Source organism: Paralichthys olivaceus, chromosome 9, assembly GCF_024713975.1.
Source record: "Paralichthys olivaceus isolate ysfri-2021 chromosome 9, ASM2471397v2, whole genome shotgun sequence".
NCBI classification, from domain to species: Eukaryota; Metazoa; Chordata; class Actinopteri; order Pleuronectiformes; family Paralichthyidae; genus Paralichthys; species Paralichthys olivaceus.
In genome coordinates, this window is record NC_091101.1 from 5,998,416 (window position 1) to 6,017,634 (window position 19,219).

General features: G+C 39.1%; 1 long non-coding RNA gene across 1 annotated transcript; it reads left to right on the forward strand.

Annotated features, from left to right (window-relative positions):
• Positions 1–6,484: 6,484 nt before the first annotated feature.
• LOC138411354 (uncharacterized) lies at positions 6,485–14,841 on the forward strand. Its single transcript, XR_011243992.1, has 3 exons — positions 6,485–6,573; positions 13,182–13,250; positions 14,631–14,841. It is a non-coding gene; the product is annotated as an uncharacterized lncRNA (long non-coding RNA).
• Positions 14,842–19,219: the final 4,378 nt, after the last annotated feature.

The window sequence follows — 19,219 nt, forward strand, 5'->3', positions numbered from 1 at the left end:
GGTTTGTTCTTGTTCTATCGTCAAATTCAGGAAACACAGAGAGGGCATGATCTACTAAGATCCCAAATAACGAGAGTCAAATTGCATGTGCATCATCACAGATTGTATGTTTGGTCGGTGGACATTTTGTGGTTGAGCTACTCAAATTGATTGTGTAAATGATAACAGGTGCAAAAATGGTAGAGGCAGTGCTATTTAAATGAGTGGTTTGCGTGCGTTACTGGTTTCTGCCATGGAACATTACGGCGAGCAGAGTGAATTTAATTTAATGCCATGGAATTGGAGGTGTTAGTGAAACAGGCAAACAAACATGTTGTTGAGCTACAGCAAAGAAATATTAATAAACTCGAAGAAACGTGATGTGGTCCCACAAAGGAGCAGCCGGGGAATGGAGAGGGAGGAGATAAACACACTGGAGACAAGCGCAACATCTGAAAAAGAAAACCCCAGCTAAAAATGTAATGTTGGCAAAAGAGGTGAATACATGATGAATGTCAATGTTAATTTTCTTTAAGCTTGAGGTAAATGTTCTGTTCTTTAGTGGCTGTGAATGCTCAGTTTTGTTTGGCTGCAGCCATCCTTGCATAACCTGTGCCGATTAGCACCTACCTTTCAAACGTACTAAATATGGACGCAGTCACAACCACCGCAATTATTTTCAGGCTTTGTAAATCACATTGCATGTGCTCAATTAAAGTATTTGCATGTACTCCTCCCTATATGTTGGGCACTAGGGTAGAAACACCCGATATTGCATTTCATTAAGGCAAATGCACTTAATGAACAGTGCATGTTATGCTGCAATCCTCAGTGTGCATCGTTAGTAGATCAGCTTGCATGTTTTTTTGCAGGTGAAATCAAGTTTGCACAAGTTTTTGCACACGCAAACCTTTAGTAGATCAGGCCCAGAGAGATTTTATCAGTAGATATCTTTCCCTGAAAAATAAAAGAAAGGAGGATAACATCCCAAAGAATGGCCTTTCCTGCATAAGCTCTTCTGCAACTAACTCTCATCGTCCTCCTCCATTATAACCTCTTTGTTTGACTCTGACCTCTCTTAGACTCTTTAAGTCGAAACCTGGTGACTCGACCCGATCCTTATCTGGCTTCTTCTGCAATATCAAAGGGGGTCAGGTGTTTTCCTCTCTGGGCTCTTTTCTCTCCTCCTCCTCTGGCTCTCTCTCTGTGGGTGCAGTTGTATTAACAAAGAAACTACGGATAATAAATCTTTGGTTTTACAAATAACTTCTTTGTTATCTGGCTCAAGTGCTGCTGCTGATTCCTCTCCCAGTGTTTCTTACCAGTGGGTATTGTTGCACCAGAATACTTCTCCACTAAAAAAAATATCATTTATATTCAAATGTGTAATGTGTATGTAAATTCAGCTCAGCTTAGACTACAGCTGATTATGTCATTTGAACCACACAAACTCAGCATGTTTTCACTTGTTGAGAGGTCACCTCCATGTGTGTTTCTTTCTCTGAAGTAAAGGTGGGAACACATTGGGAACACGTTGATCATTTATTGTCAGAAAACTCCTGCAGGAGGCGGTTTCAGAGGGTTGTCAGACTTATAAGATGTGTGACCCCTACCAGTGGCAGTTTTACTTGCCTTAAAGGTTCAGTTCAGGTTCAAATAAAATAAAGAATATGATATAAAGAAAACAACAATTCATACAATTTAGATGGAACACACCAGTGAAAACATCACTAGGATTATTATAGATTAAATTTCTGGCAATAGATCCCTTTCACCTAATCCTACACACTGGACCTTTAACTTTAACAAATAAAGGATATGTTGGGTCAGTTTAATAATCTCCTGCCAGTAGGTATGTTGAATTTTGTACTTTTTGCATTTGCATATAGAGCCAGTGAAACACAAGTAGGTAGGCACGAATACAAATTTGCCCAAAGCAGTGTTTTGGTCTTTTGTCCAAATTCCAACTCCTTTTTGGAAAACTGAGCATGAACCTTTGGCAAAACTCAATTCAGCGTAAAGATGCTCACAAACTGTCTCAGTGTTGATGTGTAGACGAGGATAGAAGAGTTGATAGCTTGTGGATTCTTTGTTGATAGTTGATTGAACATTTTTTCTAGGCACCTGACTGGCCATCATGGCTTTATTGTTTCAGTTATATTGCAGTTACAGTCCCCTCATTTGCATCTACAACCCATTTGGCTTTAGACTAAATTGAGCCCAAGTACCTGTTGAAAATATTGAGACAAAAATACAGAAATAATTACATACAGAAATCTAGAAATACAGAAGTAAATAAAACTAAATAAACAGGGTTATACAGTCACAAATACATACATACAGAATAAATGTAGAAATAAATGTGTAACAGTGTAAACTGTTTAGTATTTATTATTATATTTATTTCTATTTTTATATTATTGAATCATTTAATGATTTGTTTATTTATTTTTAATCAACCCTCTCAATTTGACTCAGAACTTGTGAAACAGTCAGATGATTATGACACTGTCTCATCTCTTCTCACAATCTTACTTTGTCACAATGACAACTTTTTTTCAGTGCATTCTTCATCATCTCTTCCTACACACTGTCTTCTCTTCACACTAAACTCCCGTTTCAACCTTATCTCCTCTGCACTTATACTTCTTTTAGGAGGCCTCTATAAAGCATCAGACTTTAAAGGATTGAAACAGAAGAGCTTTTTATGATGTTATTAACTTTTATGGAAAAGATGAACAGTATATGGTTCTGTGATCAGAACGTTCTGATGCTGTTAACAACTCTTTTAGGGAGGTCTTTTCTGGTACAATAAATGGTCCTCACATCTCGAGACGTCTTTGTAGCTTTGATTAGTTTTCACTCTTGTTATGGAAGATGAGGATTAAAGTAAATTCCACTGCTTTTTTTTTACGAAAAACATAAAAAAGAATAGACTGTAACTGCATAATTATAAAAGACTTTTAGATGAACGATGGTTTGTCATCGTTGAACCACTATGAGTCCTATAGCTGAGGTAAATGAATACTTTTGGTGATATTGTCTGATGCTGTAGAAGCCCCTGTGTGTGTGTGTGTGTGTGTGTGTGTGTGTGTGTGTGTGTGTGTGTGTGTGTGTGTGTGTGACAATTATTTATGGGATTCTGTCTGTGCCTCAAGCAGAGCACAGAAACAGATTATATATATTATATATATCGTTGCTTGCAGTAATCTCTTGGTAATTGCACTGTTCTGTTCAGGTGCGATCATCACTTATTCATTACTCATTTCTTACACTGCACTGTTATTTTCATTCTTTTATTTAATAATTTTTATTCTGTAATTTCTTCTTAATTGCTTATTTTTATACTGTCTTTTGCGTTTGCATTTGTCAGGATGGCTTTTATATTTTATGTAAAGCACTCTGAATTGCCTTGCTGTTGAAATGTGTGATACATATTCTTTCCTTTCCTTACAGTTTATAGTTTATTATGTTAATACATATGTGAGACGGTGGACTCTTATTGAAATTCTTTCTTTTAACTATTAACTTTTCGGGTATTGCTGCTTTTTGCGCATAATTGTTTAGTAAAAGTAATGTGTGATTTTTCTAGTTTTGTATTTTCTAGCTCTTCTTCAAGTGCACCTCTTCTTGGCTTCATTGACCAAATGCCCCGTCTCCATCCTCTGAACTGCGCCACCAGTTCATCTCACGTCACCTCCTCCATCTTCTGTCTCCTCTCTTGACCTCTATCCACATTGTCTCTAGCCTCTAACCCCCCCCCCCCCCCCCCCCTCAATTCCCCTCTTCTGTCTCAATTGTGTCATCTGTTATTTTCATCTTGTCCCATCGCCTCCTTGATGTTGATCTCGCTGCGGAGAAAAACGAAATGTGATTTTGTCTGGCACTGAATCAGTCATATTCTCAGTGGTGCGTTCAGGCTCCTGTGCTTCTTGGGACTGGGAGAATGTGGGCGTCAAAAGTGAATGAGTAACTTCAATAACTACTATTGAAATTCCCTTGAGCAAGTAAGCTGGCCTTTCTTCATTGCAGCTGATCTGAGGTCAACAACAGAGGACTGTGGTTGGATTGAACAACTCTCAGTAGTGAATGTTTGTAAATGCATGGAGTTGAAATGAGGTTTTGCTAGAAAACACTCCTGGATATACAGTATCAAGGATTTGAATTGAAATGAGTTCCTGGTTTATGTGGAGCAGTGCATTAAAAGCAAAGACTTATAAGAATGTGATAGACCCTTTAGAAAATCCCTCTGCTACATAAAGGCTTCAGAGCAGAGGAGAAAAAGAAGCCCTCCTCACCGAAAGGCCCTGGATCCAAAATAAACTGAGAGAAAAGGTGAAATAAAAAAAACAGAGCAGAATGTGGGCCCAGATCTAATGCCAAACTTAACAAGGCCCCTGTTGAGATGTGAGACGGACAGAGAAGGTAGAGAAAGAGGATTTTGTTTACTCTATGCAGGAATGAACGCTGGAGGAACATGGATCACTGTGGAATGCATGAACTTTGGAATTATTTGATTTCATCAGCTGGAGCCATGCAAGAAAGAGGGAGAGAGAAGCATCAGCCACAAACTACTGAAGATGTATTCAAAACAAACCAATGTATATGTCTGCGCAGGTTTTTTCATTAAGACATGGAGACTGGTGATAAGGTTGATAGGAGACTTTAAATTGCCGGCCCTGCGATACGCTGGTGACCTGTCCAAGATGTACCCCACCTCTTGCCTTATGTTTTGATTTGCAGCAGCTCCCCTGCGACCCTCAAAGCATAGCGGTAAAGATAGGGATGGATTGACGGATTTTCTTGGTTTGACCATCAGTTGTTGACCATACACAGATGCTGATACATCTAATAGCACATATTGAAATATAAGACTAATCAGAACTCTGCTGGAGACAATTTTCTTCTTCTGGACGTCTCTGAATTTTTATTGAATACCCTGGTCGAAGTGGTTGACTGTGGTGGTCTGGGTTTAAATCACCGCCAGCAATTAAACACTCAAGTCAACATTGTAGATGCTTCACCGTAAATCTGTCGATGTATTTGGGAAGTTCCATTAAAATCAAGTAGAGAAAATGTTTTGGAAATGATTTAGAATTGCTGCTCTTCAAAACAGACACACTCATGTCACCATTTTTTCCATTAGCTTCTTAGAGGGAAGCTAAGGGTGGTGGTCGTCTGGTCGAAGCTGTGGCACTTTAGATCATATCCACATTAGTATATTTTAAATTTAAAAAGCATCTCTTTTGCAACATTTACATCGAACTCTCAGACTTTTGGGAATGCTGCTGGCAGGGATGTTGGTTTGTAGTCTGGAAGGACAGGAATGGACAGGAACAATGACAGACAGCCACATGTGGTTACTGACTGATTCTTATGAGTCACATAGTACAAAACTTTTCCTGATTCATCATTGGTCTGGATGCCATAGGATAATTTCAGTGTAAAACGAAAAAAAATGAAATCTGTTATTTGTTCCAAAACCAAAAATGACAATAGGCCAGATATATTAGTTCAAATCACTGCTGTTTATACCCCCATATAACGAGTGACAGATTATGTATATATATGTATAACAGTGAGAGATATAAAACTTCAGTGGGCTGGTCTGAGGCATAAAACTCCCGGGCTGAAAATGAGTCCCACTCCGGCCCTGGCTCCCTGGTGTCTGCCCGGGGGTTTGTGGCGCTGTGTAGCTGGGCTGTTGGCACTTCAGCTCCGTGCCTGCGCTTTTTGTTTCAAATTAAAAAACGTCTGGATGGAGATTGTAAAGTTGTTAGTGTGGACTTAGTTCTCAACTGCAGGCTCTTTATAAGGTTTAGGTACAAATCCCATCTTCTTAATCTCCAGATACTTGCTTGCTATAAAATTGTTGCTGTTATTTGAAGAATACTTTGACCAATTACTCAACCAGTGTTTTTCCCTGCTCTGTTTACTGCAGTGCAAAGCTGCATTCTGCACTGGAGGAGCCTAGGGCTCTCACAGTGTATTTGGTAGAAGATGTATTTGGTGAGAAGGCTGCCCCTGAACTGGGACACAGCAAAAGTGTTTACTCCAGCAGCACATTGACAATGTTATGTTTTAGAAAGCCAATTAGATTGGCCTGACCTCACAATTCCCACTGGCTCGAGTACATTTCTTATGTGCCCCCAATACCACTGTAACTATATCCCATAAATGTTTTATTTCTGTGGGACGCTGTGGATACTATAAAAGTTACAAAGGTAATTTCCAAATGTCTAAAGTAATCCTTTCACTGTGTCACCTCTTGCCCTCTGCCTGTTTTGGGTGCGTGCATGTATGTGTGTGTGTGTGTGCGGGCCATGCAGGCTTTCTTATCTTTTTTTAATGAATGTGAAGTGTCAGCTTTCATCTTTATCCAAGTCATCTGTTTCTGATTTGATTTATCGGAAGTTATTTTTTTTCTAAATGTGAGCCAATAGAACCTTGTTCAGCCCTCTATTGATTTAGTGTCCCCCTCATTTAGCTCAACACAGCGCAGCTGGTTTGGGGTAAAGAGCAGGGAAACAATCAAGGACAGACAGACTGGAGTTTAGTCCTGAGGGGTGCAAGAGACTCCACACTTTCCACAAGGTGAGGGTTGGAACATTTTGATTGACCAGTACAGCTGAAAAGGATTGCTATATACTTCAGGGACAAATGTATTGCAATAATTCCTCATATCCTTGAGGGCATTCCACATTACCCTGTAATCTGTAATCTACTAGATTAAAACTGTGACTTTGCATCAACTTGTAACATCCTGCTTTACTGTTAAAGGAGACATGCTTTTTAATTGTTTTTTTCAGGAGTGTGTGTGTGTGCAAAGTTGCATATTACAAATAATGCATAATGCATGCCAGTTAGTGTGATGCACCCCCTAACAAAGTAAAAAGAGAGCAGAGGCCGACATTTCCTACACAGCAGATAATCACAACAGAGTGGACCAGCTGGCCAACCAGAGCAGACTGGGCTTTATTTGACGGGAGCTAAAAGAGACAGAAGCTAAAACCAAGTGTTTTTTAGACAGAGGTTGAAAAGAGGAGCTGCAGCAAAGGACATTTTAAGGGAAGTGATGCATTTTCTGAATATTAGTGCAAGTCATGGCCGGAGTTAAAATGATGAACCTGAATATGTCTCCTTTAAGATCTTTATACTGTGTCTGGTGCCACAAGGTCTCCATGTGGTGTCATCACATCATATCATAGAGCAGAATGGAGGTGGTTCAGGAAGGTGGTGGGCTCCCAGAACCTCATCGTTGTTATTATTCTGGCCAAACCATGACCCCTAGTGGAGAGTAGGATGAGGATTTATTAAATAAATCAACTTCAGTTTCATCCAACCTGGGTCATATTATTGGAGTTTTTGTAGTAATGCTAGGACTGTGCATATCAAGATACCTGTTGAGGTCTGTGAATAAGTACACATTAAACAAAGCGCAATATGGAGTTATCTGACAATCCTACATTTGTATTATTAGATGTTCCTGGTGTGTTGCATCGACTGTATATACATACAGATGTCGTGTCATCACTTCCTCCACTTGTATCCTGGATATGAACAATGCCATCTTGCTTGAAGATGTCATTCGGAGCTGTGGTAGCAAAGTCCCGCCGATACGAATGCTCAACCAATCGAAGGCCAGTCTCAGCTGTAAATCATGAATTTTCACCCCAATTGTATAGCATCAACTAATGAATAAGACCAAAATTACTGGAAATATGAATACTAAACACATTCTTCAGTGATAGGAACCAACCTTTACTGCAGCCAGCCACCAGGGGGAGCTCGAGATACTGCCTTACTTTTGGGGAGCCTATTTATTATCTTTATTTACAATCTGCAGTGCGTTGTAGCTAATTGCTGTGTGTCTCAGTAGTTACATATATACATATTTACCTGTGTAAAAGAAGATCGGGTCAATCCTCGATGTAACAAATTACAATTTTTTCCTATTATACTTTTGCAAGTGGATAGTAATACATTGATATGAAAATATGTATGTAAGTGTCAGAGGGGAGATTACATGCTCAGTCAGTTTTTAAATAGTGTTCTCTGTTCTAGATGTGAAAACAGCACTTTTGAGATTTAGATGGTTCAGGTGTGATGTTGTACCTGACACCTCACACTGGGTCAGTGTGGAACACTGGCTCCTGTGAGGGATACAGGTTCATGTATCAGAGGTGTTAGTGTGTGTGAGGGGAACAGGTGCTTGTTTACTGGTTGGGAGGGGGAGTTAATGACCTTATCACAGCGGTGCAGTGGAGTGTGAAGTCTCATCACGGCAACGCGGCTGTTTATTCATACATACATATTCTTAGCATTGATGCGCACACACACACACACACACAAAAATGCAAATGTGCACCCATTTATCTGCTCAGGTGTGTATGTGTACCTTCAGATGTGTGTGCACAAGCGTGCATGCATGTGGAGTAAAAATAATAATTGACCTCATGCATAACATCATAAACACATACACAAACAGCATTTATATTTGACACCTGTTAATGACATTAAATGAAAATAAACAATGAAGTCATTCATGAGCTGTAAAATATAGTCTGTCTGTTGCTTCAACTGCTTTTCACTGACGTCACGTTGAACCTGTTCATCTATTGTAGTAAACAGAAATCATGGCACTGATTACTGTTTGTACTGTTGTATGAAGATGATGTACCTGTTATATTCCAGAGTTAAAGGTTCAGATTTAAGTGGAAGGGATTGTTTGGCAGAAATTGAATATAAAAAATCCTAGTGATGTTTTCACTGGTGTGTTTCATCTAAATTGTATGAATTGTTGTTTTCTTTACCATAGAATGGGCCCTTTATATTTAAACACTTTATATTTACATGGACGGGGTCCTCCCCGTGGAGGCTGCCATGTTTTTTTACTGTCGTCCAAACTGGACAAACTAAAACCTTTTGAGTTTTCATGACAACTGAACTTCACCACAGGTTCTCTTTCGTGTTGGGAAGGGGAGGGTGAGATGAAGAGTATTCAGCTGCAACATGCAACTTCACCTCTAGATGTCACTAAGTTCTACACACTGAACACTTAACACAAAACCTTTTTCAGGGATATCTTAATGATTAAAATGCTTAAAAAAGTGATATATATACATATAAAAGAAGCACAGTACTGCTATATTTCTCTGACCTATATAGAACTTGAAATTAAGAATCAAAGAGAATGTAGAGAAAATCTTGCACATCATAAAAGCAAGAAAAAAGAAGCAGCCAAAAGTTGGTCAGTGGTGTAAAAGAATGCAAAGAATTTATTTAAGAAAAGTAATCATTTAAAGAAAAATCCTTGTGTTCTACTGAAATAAAAGACTGTATTATTAGCAAGTATCCAAAGTTAAAGGTCTCCAACTTGCTTATTTATTTAAAAAAACAGCTTCAGAAAGTTAAACAAGTTGATGCAAAAGACAACAAATAAATCAAAGCAATAAAACATCAAGTTAGAAGCCATTTTATATAAACTAGTCATTAAGAGTTTTTAGATACGACTTACTAAATAAAGAAGGATCTTGCAAAACGTACCTGCCCTTGAGATTTAGTCCATGTGTTTTAGACAAGAAGAGAAAACCTGCATGTGTGTGGGTCTGCTGTACATTAAGCTCCTAATAATGCAGACACAGTTATTGGTCCAGACAGAAGGAGCAGCTCAGGGAATTGGACGCGTCCTCTCACTCTACATTAGACTCCCTATAATTAAGCCAATTAGCACATGGGAGCGATGCTGGAACACCTCAGGGAGGGGTTAGTGTGGTGATACTTGAGAAACACTGCATCAAACTACACCCACAGTGAAACACATCAGTGCTCGTTGTACTGTCTGGGGAGGCCCACACAGAAGGTGGAGGTGCATTCATGTGGACATGACGCTGTTTTGATGGCTTGAACATGTCAGGCTAATTAGTAGCTATTCAGCCAGTCTGACACGGTGAGCAGCTCAGTAGGCACGTGGGATGCTTTAAAGTGCTGGTATATTAATGCATGTTAATAAATCCTTGTTGCCACACAGAAACTCAACCCTGTAGTCTTACAATTGAAGTGTCATTTATTTTTAATATGTTAAATTCATCTTCTATCTAGTCAGAGAGGTCCCATCAAAATTTCATTAAGTCCTCAAAACATATAAGAGCTGCACATTAATATTTTTCATATCAAAAGTGGCTCAGATCGTTACTTAACCCCCAGCCCAGCACTAAACAATACACAACATCTGCTGCTACAGACAAGAACATATTGATAGTATTTGGTAGCTAGTCGAATATTTTAATCAGGGGTTGGAGGCCGCAATTACTGTAGATATGTGTATTAAATAAAAGAAGGGGACTTGGAGCATGCCACAGGTAATGGATATGTGCTCCTGGTGAGAGTGAAACATGAGCAGATACACCAGAAATCTATCTGGTCCATTGAATGTGCATGAAGTGTACAACTAAAAAACAAAGGAGCTCCTCCTGTGTAAACAAGCATTCATCTACATTAGGTGGATAGTGAGCCACTACTACTGTCAGTGTTTTATTTTATCGATCATTATTATTTGTGTGTGAACGCCTGGTTTTTCAGGGACAGTTGTGTTCTACTGTGAGCAGAAAGCCTCTGTGCCCATCTGTCATTATTAGTCATTTAGTACTTCGAGAAATTTAACCCATGTGCAGCACTTGTGTTGTGCTGCTAAGAACACCTGGGCTATAGGTTAGATTCTTTGGGGGGGATTTTTGGGGGATTTTCTTTGCACTTCACAAAGTCTTTTGTTTGTCTAGTATACATCAGATAATGGGTGGCAGCACGAATGTGTTTTACTTTCACTCGTATTTGAAAGGTCAGGTTGGGCGTTTTTTTTTCTTTTAAATTATGAAGACAAGAGGTTTTGTTTTGTGCCATAGTGGTTTTGTTTCATTGATTTTATTATTCGTCGTCACTCGCAGCACTTCCTTTGTTCTTCACCTCACCTGGTAGTTTTATTAGATACAAAGGTAGAGTCACTAAACAAATGGCTGATTTGACCTTTTCCATAACAGGCAGTTGTTGCTTCCTTCATTTCCTTCATCCCTCGACATTCAGGGTTGTATCAGTCGCTCTGTGTGAAAAGCCAACGGTGGGCTACATGTAAAATGCAGTCTGCAACATTTTTCTGAATTTTTCTCACATTGATCTTGACAATTATCACTAAACAAGGTAATTAAGATTGATACTTGTTACAAATGATGGACTGAGGCATCGGTGCTCATAAATGAAACATGTCTGCATTTGCATGTGCAATGTTTTTTTATTAATTGCAAAAATCTTAATGTAAGGTTAGCAATGGTTTGGTTATTTTTAATAAATGATCGTATTTAATCAGGTGCAAACAATATCTGCATTATATATCAGACATCGCCCACCCAGCTCTCTAAATATCAGAATCAGCCACTGAACCATCACTACTTGTGATGCATGCATGAGCCTGTGAAATCCCTGTGGGACTCAGTTTTATTCATCTTCTTATATGATCACATATCAGAGATTCTACAGATGGTCTGTAGCATGTGCAGACAACTCATGTGTCTATCAAGACTGAACAGAGAGGACATACAGTGCATTGCATTTACACAGTCAATTTGTGTGGTTGGGTCTTCAGTGCATATTTGGGCCAATGTTTTCACAATGAATTTATTTGGTTTTGTTTCATCTGAATGGAAATGGGACACCTGTAAATAGACATTATTGTTTCCCCCCCAAACAGAAAAATAAGTTCATAACTCTCAGGGTAAACTGGCCAACTGATTTCATCCATTTAAAAATGATATACAGTAGAAATAGAGTTGTAGAAAAACAAACCTGTGGTCTTTCTGTTAGGTATCTTGTCTTTCTATGTCCTTTTAAGTTTTCAGCACACAGTAAAGTTGAATGTGCTTCAGGCCCATCTATCTCAGAATGGGAATACGCATGTAGACAAAGTGAATTCAATGCTTGAGGAGGTACGTTAACATACATCTTTCATATGTTCCCTACAGATGTTGAGAGGACCCGAGGGCCTCGACATACCATACACACAGCTAAACAGCAGGATGTCAACACACAAACAACAAATATATCAATTCAAATGCAAATGCTTAACATGGGCTGCCTACTGTCATAACATGGTGTTATGGTATTTTCTGGGGTGTTAAATATTTCCAGACCTTGACCCAGTTATGAGTCAAGTCGTCCTACGTTTCTCATCATCTCGCCCTGGGAGCCATGCTCATTAAAACCTATTATTACAATCATCATGTGAGGATCCAGCAGTAGAACGCCCACAAACTTTTTGGGCTTTGTGAAACACGGTCATATTTCATTTGCCTTTGTTCATCGGGAAGTTTTTATATTTCTAAAATTGAAAAATGCATTAAGGTAATGGGCTGCACCTGACCGCCCACCATGCCTAATCATGTTTGCCTCATTTGTAGCTGTTATTTTTCAAATTGTCGTTGGATTGTTAGTGTGGCACATGTCAGACTTTTGGAGATAAACTATACTGTATAATTATGTGTGTATATATATATATATATATATATATATATATATAATTATGTTACATATATTTGTAGTGTATAAATCAACAAATTGGTGAAAAGAGAATAAAGAAAGTTCAGTTGCCCTGAAATATTAATGCATCTGAAAGAGATCAAAAGCTTCAAATCTGTTCTTTGCTGACAACACTGAGCAAACTGAACTGAAGAAGCATCATGGGTGAGAGTGTAAACATTTCACTTAATCACATGATGCAGCCTCCATGAGGGGCTTTAGTTAGACACACACTGTCTGCACTGGCTCTAGTAAGGCTACACTCAATATAAATGGTGCACACAACAGGTTACTCATCTTGTTCCCACCACTTAACTCATGGACATGAGTTAGTTATCTCGATCCCATGCGTGGTTATCTTGTGGCCAAAACTTAAATTACATCTTAATTGAATTATTGCTTATTTCGATTATAAACTTATTCGAGTGTATACGTTGCACTTCCTTATTCAGAACATTATCTCAATCAAGTTAATGACGGAATATTGGTGTTTACTATAGTGAATGTAATTCCAGTGTGAAGAGAGTGGAGACATCTGTACTGCAACGTAACTATAATGCACACGTGTGTGCAGACTGGTTTTGTTTTTGAAGGATGATTCTCTCTGTTGACGTTTTGCTTCTTCGTCTGCCGTCCAGATCATCACTTGTGGATCTCTTCATGTCATCTGGATGCTGCTGTGTGGGTGATGTGCGGCTCCAAGAACGGTAGGAAGCTAAACACATTGTAGTCAACTAATGACACTTTTGCTGTTGTTACCAGATTTTTTCTGAGAGTATTAATTATGGATCTAAGATTAACACCACAAATCATTTATTTTGAAGGATTTGGAGACTGAAAAAACTAAATGACAACTAAAAACAGTGGATAATTAAAACTATTCAGAGCAAAGGAACTGACACTAAATAAAAGGGAACTCAATAAAACATGTAAAGGAGTTTTTAATTTTAGATAAAAGGAAGTGTTTATTGTTTTAAGGAAATGTGTGTTTATGAATATTTGAAAAGCAAAACTCCTACCCAAATCTAGTGAACCTAAAACCAAACCAACCTCTAAGATCCTCAGTCCATCATATGTTACAAAAACAACGGTGTCCTTAACAAAAACACAAAAGTTAAAACTCCTCTGATTCCTTGAAGGAAGATGACCCATATATCGGCTGCAGTGCATACAACCACATTTCTCATAGTCAGTAAAACATTTACTTTCCCTCATCTTTTTTTCGAGTTTTGATATGCAATTTACATTTTTTTTTACTTTGATTTGAATGATCTGTGTCAGAATGAAATGCTGCAGCACGAATCAGCATCTGATAATAGTCCTCTGATTACTGTCTTGGGGAAAAAATGAAGACATACTGTTCATTCAATATGACAGACCTATAATCAACCTCACAGTAATCTTCTGTGAGTTAAAGTCACTCAGTCTGAGAAATGACGATAATAACCCACTCAAAATAAATGTTTCAAGTCTAACATTGCTTTAGAAAGAAGAGATGGCAACCGAAAAATATTTCTCTGATTAGATTACAGGTTAAAGGTTGATTTGAGTGTTAAGTTGAACAAAGTTTATATTGGCTTTTTTTTAGGGCGTTGTCACAAAAGTGTGTTTGTGTCTGTGGAGAGGATACAGTTCTTTGTAAAGTCTGCAGAAAATGATTCTGTGGACTACATCATGAGGAAAGATTAGAGAGCCAACTGTAGAAGCAAACCTTACACCACCTTCATCTTGGTCTCATCAGTCCACACACCTTTCTAGGATTTCATGGCTCACATCAGGCCTTTAGGTCATCACTACTGATGAGGGATGTGGCGTGTGTATATTCGTGTGGATTGTGAAACCTTCACCACACCCTAATGAAGTCAGTGGTGACATCATCACTGTCTTTTCGGGGGTTTACTCACAGCTCTCACAATGTTTGTCACCAACTTCTTTGGTCGTCCTTGGCCGACCCTTTTTGATGTTAGTTGCTTTCAGGACATTTGGAATTGTTGTATTGGCTCTGCCCAATGTTTGTGCAATGGCCCTGATTGACTCTCCTCTTTTCTCTGCTTTTAAAAATGGCTCTGCTTTTCTCCCATTGACAGCTCTCTGCTCTTCATGTTGGTGTACCCTTTTAACAACAAACACTGTCTTGAAGCCTAAACCAAGAGAAGACACTCAGAGCTCTTTAATGTTAAAACAATCGATATTAAAGGCAACACCTGGACAATAAGACACACCTGTCAGTCACATGTGTCAATATCTCTTGGTCTCTTGTCTCAGACTTATGTTTAAGTCTTAAAATCAGATGTCTTCAGTGCACAACAAAAACAAATGAATTGTCCTTTCCAAGGGGACTGTAAATATGATTAGCTATATTACAGCTGGAGGTTCCATTACATCGTATTGTATTTATAAAACCAATTATGGATCAACAGTGACGGTCACAAAAGAAGTCACCATCAATGCCGTAATGTGACTGGAAACTAATCTAATATGTCAGGTAAATCATTTTCCTGTGTGTCAAGACTGAAGAACACAGGCATGAGTTGGTATCAGTATCTTGTCCACTGTCCTCTGCTGCTTGTACCACTGTTAAGGGGCAGTGGTGGTTGTCTCAGTTTTAGCTTCTCCATCACACGTTACCATTAGTTTGACCTGTGTGCTGTGGTTGTGTAAAACAGGAGACTGAGGAAAGAACAGATAGAAATATTGTTGGTCTAAATGTTTGATGATTGAGCTTTTATTGCACTGACAGTAACAAGTCTAGTTGTTGTCAACTCAAGTTATATTCAGTTCACCTGGTACTGTCTCCAACGTAGAGTGAGTGTGTGTGTGTCCGTTTGTGTGTGTGTGTGTGTGTGTGTGTGTGTGTGTGTGTGTGTCAGGTACAGAGCAGAAGGCAAACAGGGCCGGGTATTAAAATAACCAAATAAACACCGAGAAATATAAATAAAGGCCTTTTATGTAAAACAAATAAAGACCTGTTACCTTCTGCAGTTGAGATAAAGCAGCTCACTATGTGAGGAACAGTGATGAAGTTGCTGGATACAATTTGGCTTTTTGGTCAGCAACTAGCATTATTGAAAAGCCCTGTTTTTCTATTTTTGTTTGTTTGTACCTTCACACAATATTACATTCAGTTTCCATTTGCTGCCATGTGCAGGATATCTGCCTCGGCATCTATAGTTAATGAGCGGTTTGGCAAAACAGTGTCGTAATGTGGATCTTTGTTAAACGATTAAGACCAGATGTGGCATTTTGGTGTATATACCCTTTAGACTGGGGGCGACATTTGTTTGCTTCTCCCTTAAGAGCCGGATGAGACGTGTGCGTGAAATACTCCAGGTTTTCAAAGTAGCGTTTCAGATGATGACTGAAGATCTAAGCATTAGCGATATTGAAGCAGATTACAGCTGAAGCAGCATTTCATTGAAAAACAACAACAATGAAAATGACATTGAAGAACCCAGACCTACAGCCTAGTGATCCACTGACCAAAGCTCTGTCAGTAAGAGACTTGTTTCGATGGGGTTTAGGTGGAGGTTTTCAAACGATGCTTAGGATTCAGACTGTGTTTTATTCAGCGCTTAAGGTCTGAATAGGTTAAGTTTCCCTCCATGGTCATAAGAGCTTTATAATTATGTTGTGCTTTGAATATGAACATTTTACATGCTGATAACCTTGTATCACCTTTTGATCTATTGATGAAAAGAGTTATTTATATTTTCTTATAGAAATATTAAGCAGAGTGAGAAGTCTGCATTTGAAACTAACAGTTGATTCTCCAGATAGCAAACTGAATTAAATATATGAAATATTTTTGAAAGATGTTGAGAATGATAGAAAGATGAAATTGAGTTATTATGAACTATCTCTTCAATCATTTATATTGTACTCATATACAGCATATACAGTATATACATATACGGAGCATTATTTTGCACATTTGTTCATATTTTTTCCCAGCGTGCACCTTGAGAGGCCAGTATATACATCAAACCATCAAGCTATCTTCTGACTACTGTATTTACACCTACCATGCATCGGGGACTGATATTACGGCACATAGTTCTCTCTGTGCCTGTGTGAGTACTCCTGCTAACAGGCAGCTTAGTTAATAGGAGACTCCTAATTGCCTGTAGGTGGGAACAGGGGTCTGTCTCAGGTTGTGCAATAAACTCACAAGCAGCAGGAATTGGCTCCAGCCTCGGTGACCCTCACAGGATAATCAGCTGAGATGATGGATGGATATATTGTGACCAGCTTGTGACAAGGGCTGCACGATACATCGAAAATTGATCGTCATCACGATACCAACATGGGCCATATGGTAAAAAACGGCTTGAACTGTGATCAATGGGGTTCCATGTGCCATGCATTACGTTCTGTATGTCAATATATTTGGACGATCAAGATTGGGCCCCGCTGCCCTAGATGATAAATTAAAAGATAGTCAGATCACATACAGCTTTTTTCTTTCAATGAATCATCGTCGGAAGAAAAGAATAGAGAGAGAACAGGGAACTGTGGGTCGGCTCTGTCAAATCTCTCTCCGCCTCCTCCTGACTCAATTCTACTGTGGAAACTTCAGTGATCACGTTTGTCTCAGATCAAATCCATCACTATGAGCAGTTGTTTATATAAAAGAATTGAGTGGCTTACTTATGATCCAAGAACCTGAGGGAAAAGTAACACACACACACACACACACACACACACACACACACAGCTGCTGTCTCTCTCTTTGTCTCTCTCACTCTCAGCTGACGTCTTTGACCAGCTACCGTTTAGATGTTGATTTGTTTGAAATGACGCCACAATGTCAACACTGACCATCACATTATGATCAATACTTTTCTTAATGAGTTAAATCTTTCTTCAGAGCAGTGCATTAATCAGGCCGTCCCGTTTGCTCTTTTCCTCTCTCTCTCGCTCACATACACAAACAGTGTGTTCGGACACGTGTAAACTCAGACTGAGTAAAAACAACAGATTTTGTGAACAATGTATGGAGAGCCATAGGAGATGTTGGGCCGATCCCAGATTTGCTTGATGAGGTTGACGCAGCGCGCAGCGCAAGAATAGAGACTAGGAGAGGAGCAGTGTATTACTGAGAGTGCCGCTAAAAACTGTAAAAAACCAACATGTACGTAAAGACCCCAAAATGATCACTGTAAGTGGAGTGAGTGGAGGCTCCCTGGGAGGATTTGGTGGTGCTGTGGTCGGTCTGTGCACCTTCTCCCTCGGGCTGTGGAGCTGTCTGTGGTCCCTGTGTCCATAGTCAGGGGGTATTTTTTCACTCACTGTATTGGGTCTATGTTAGCAGGGAAACCAAAGCAGATAGACTATGACACTGTTTACTTAAGCATTTGTTTATTCATCACAAGTCATATCGCTATCGCAATATTCAACAAGATAATGGCATATCGCATGTTTACTTTACCTGCCCTGCCTGCAACCTACCACCTGCACTGGTATGTGTAGGATGAGCTAAACAGAAAGACAAGTACAGAAACCACGCTCGACGAACAAAAGACCAACTTGGGACTCTGGGTTACTGCTGACCTCACAATTCAATCTATCTGCGAGAATACAGACGGTAAATGCAACATCCTGACTTAAATGTAATCCAACGCAGCACACTTCACCCATTCTCTGTCACCTTTGGTCTGCCCAGCAGAGAGCTGATCGTGCAAACCTGTTCTCACTCTCCCTTATTAACCTGCTGATCTGACCTGGCAAAACAACAACCGAACAGAGCAGCTTCACAACAAAATAATCTGTCACACATACTGAAACACATAGTTGCTGTAAAAGAATACAACACACAACTCAAAAAAGATTATCATACATACATAATCGAATCGATAATCAAAATTCAAATAAAAATGTTAAAATGACCAAAACTAATGTAGGGAGACAGGGCCTAGTGACAAGGAGAGCACCCTTTTCACAAGCACCAATAGCCTGCTGGCCTCTATCTAGCTCTTTCCAGCAAGTGGCAGATATTGTCGGTGTCTCGAATTCTTAATATCTCAGAATCACACAAGGCCGATGTGAATGGTTTTCTCATGCTGCTACTCGATTTAATCAGTCACGTCAATGTGACATTTACTTCTCTTTAAAAAAAATTCTCATGAAACCATTGAATCAGGAGAATCTTGGGATTTGTAGGTTTATTCATTATACAGTGTGACACCATCCCCTAATTTTCACTTTAAATAGGATGGCAGCTGATCAATAAAAGTTTAAGGCTAATTTAAAAAGTCGTTTAACACAGGGATGCTGAGTTACTAATTTGGTGTGGTTGATTAAATTGTAAAAAGCCGTTTTAAATGTGGTAGGCTCCGAACATATCCCCTGTACCTTTAAGTGCTTTGTGTGCATTCTTGGTTCTTCATCAAACAACATGAATGTGTCTGGAGGCAGAGTGGAATGTGTAAAAGCTTAAATTGCAGATTGTACTTGCTATATAGGGTACTCATCTGCTGAGGTGGCTGAATGCCAACATTTGATGAATCCAAAAGAACGATTACATGGGGTACCACCCTCAGAGGCATAATATATATATATATAAAATAACAACATGCCAGCACATTAAAGAACTATAAAACAAACAGCCATCCATGTTCTCACCAAAGCCTGACTATTAGATAAGCAGTATAAAACCTGTGTGTAGTGAAGCTCCAAT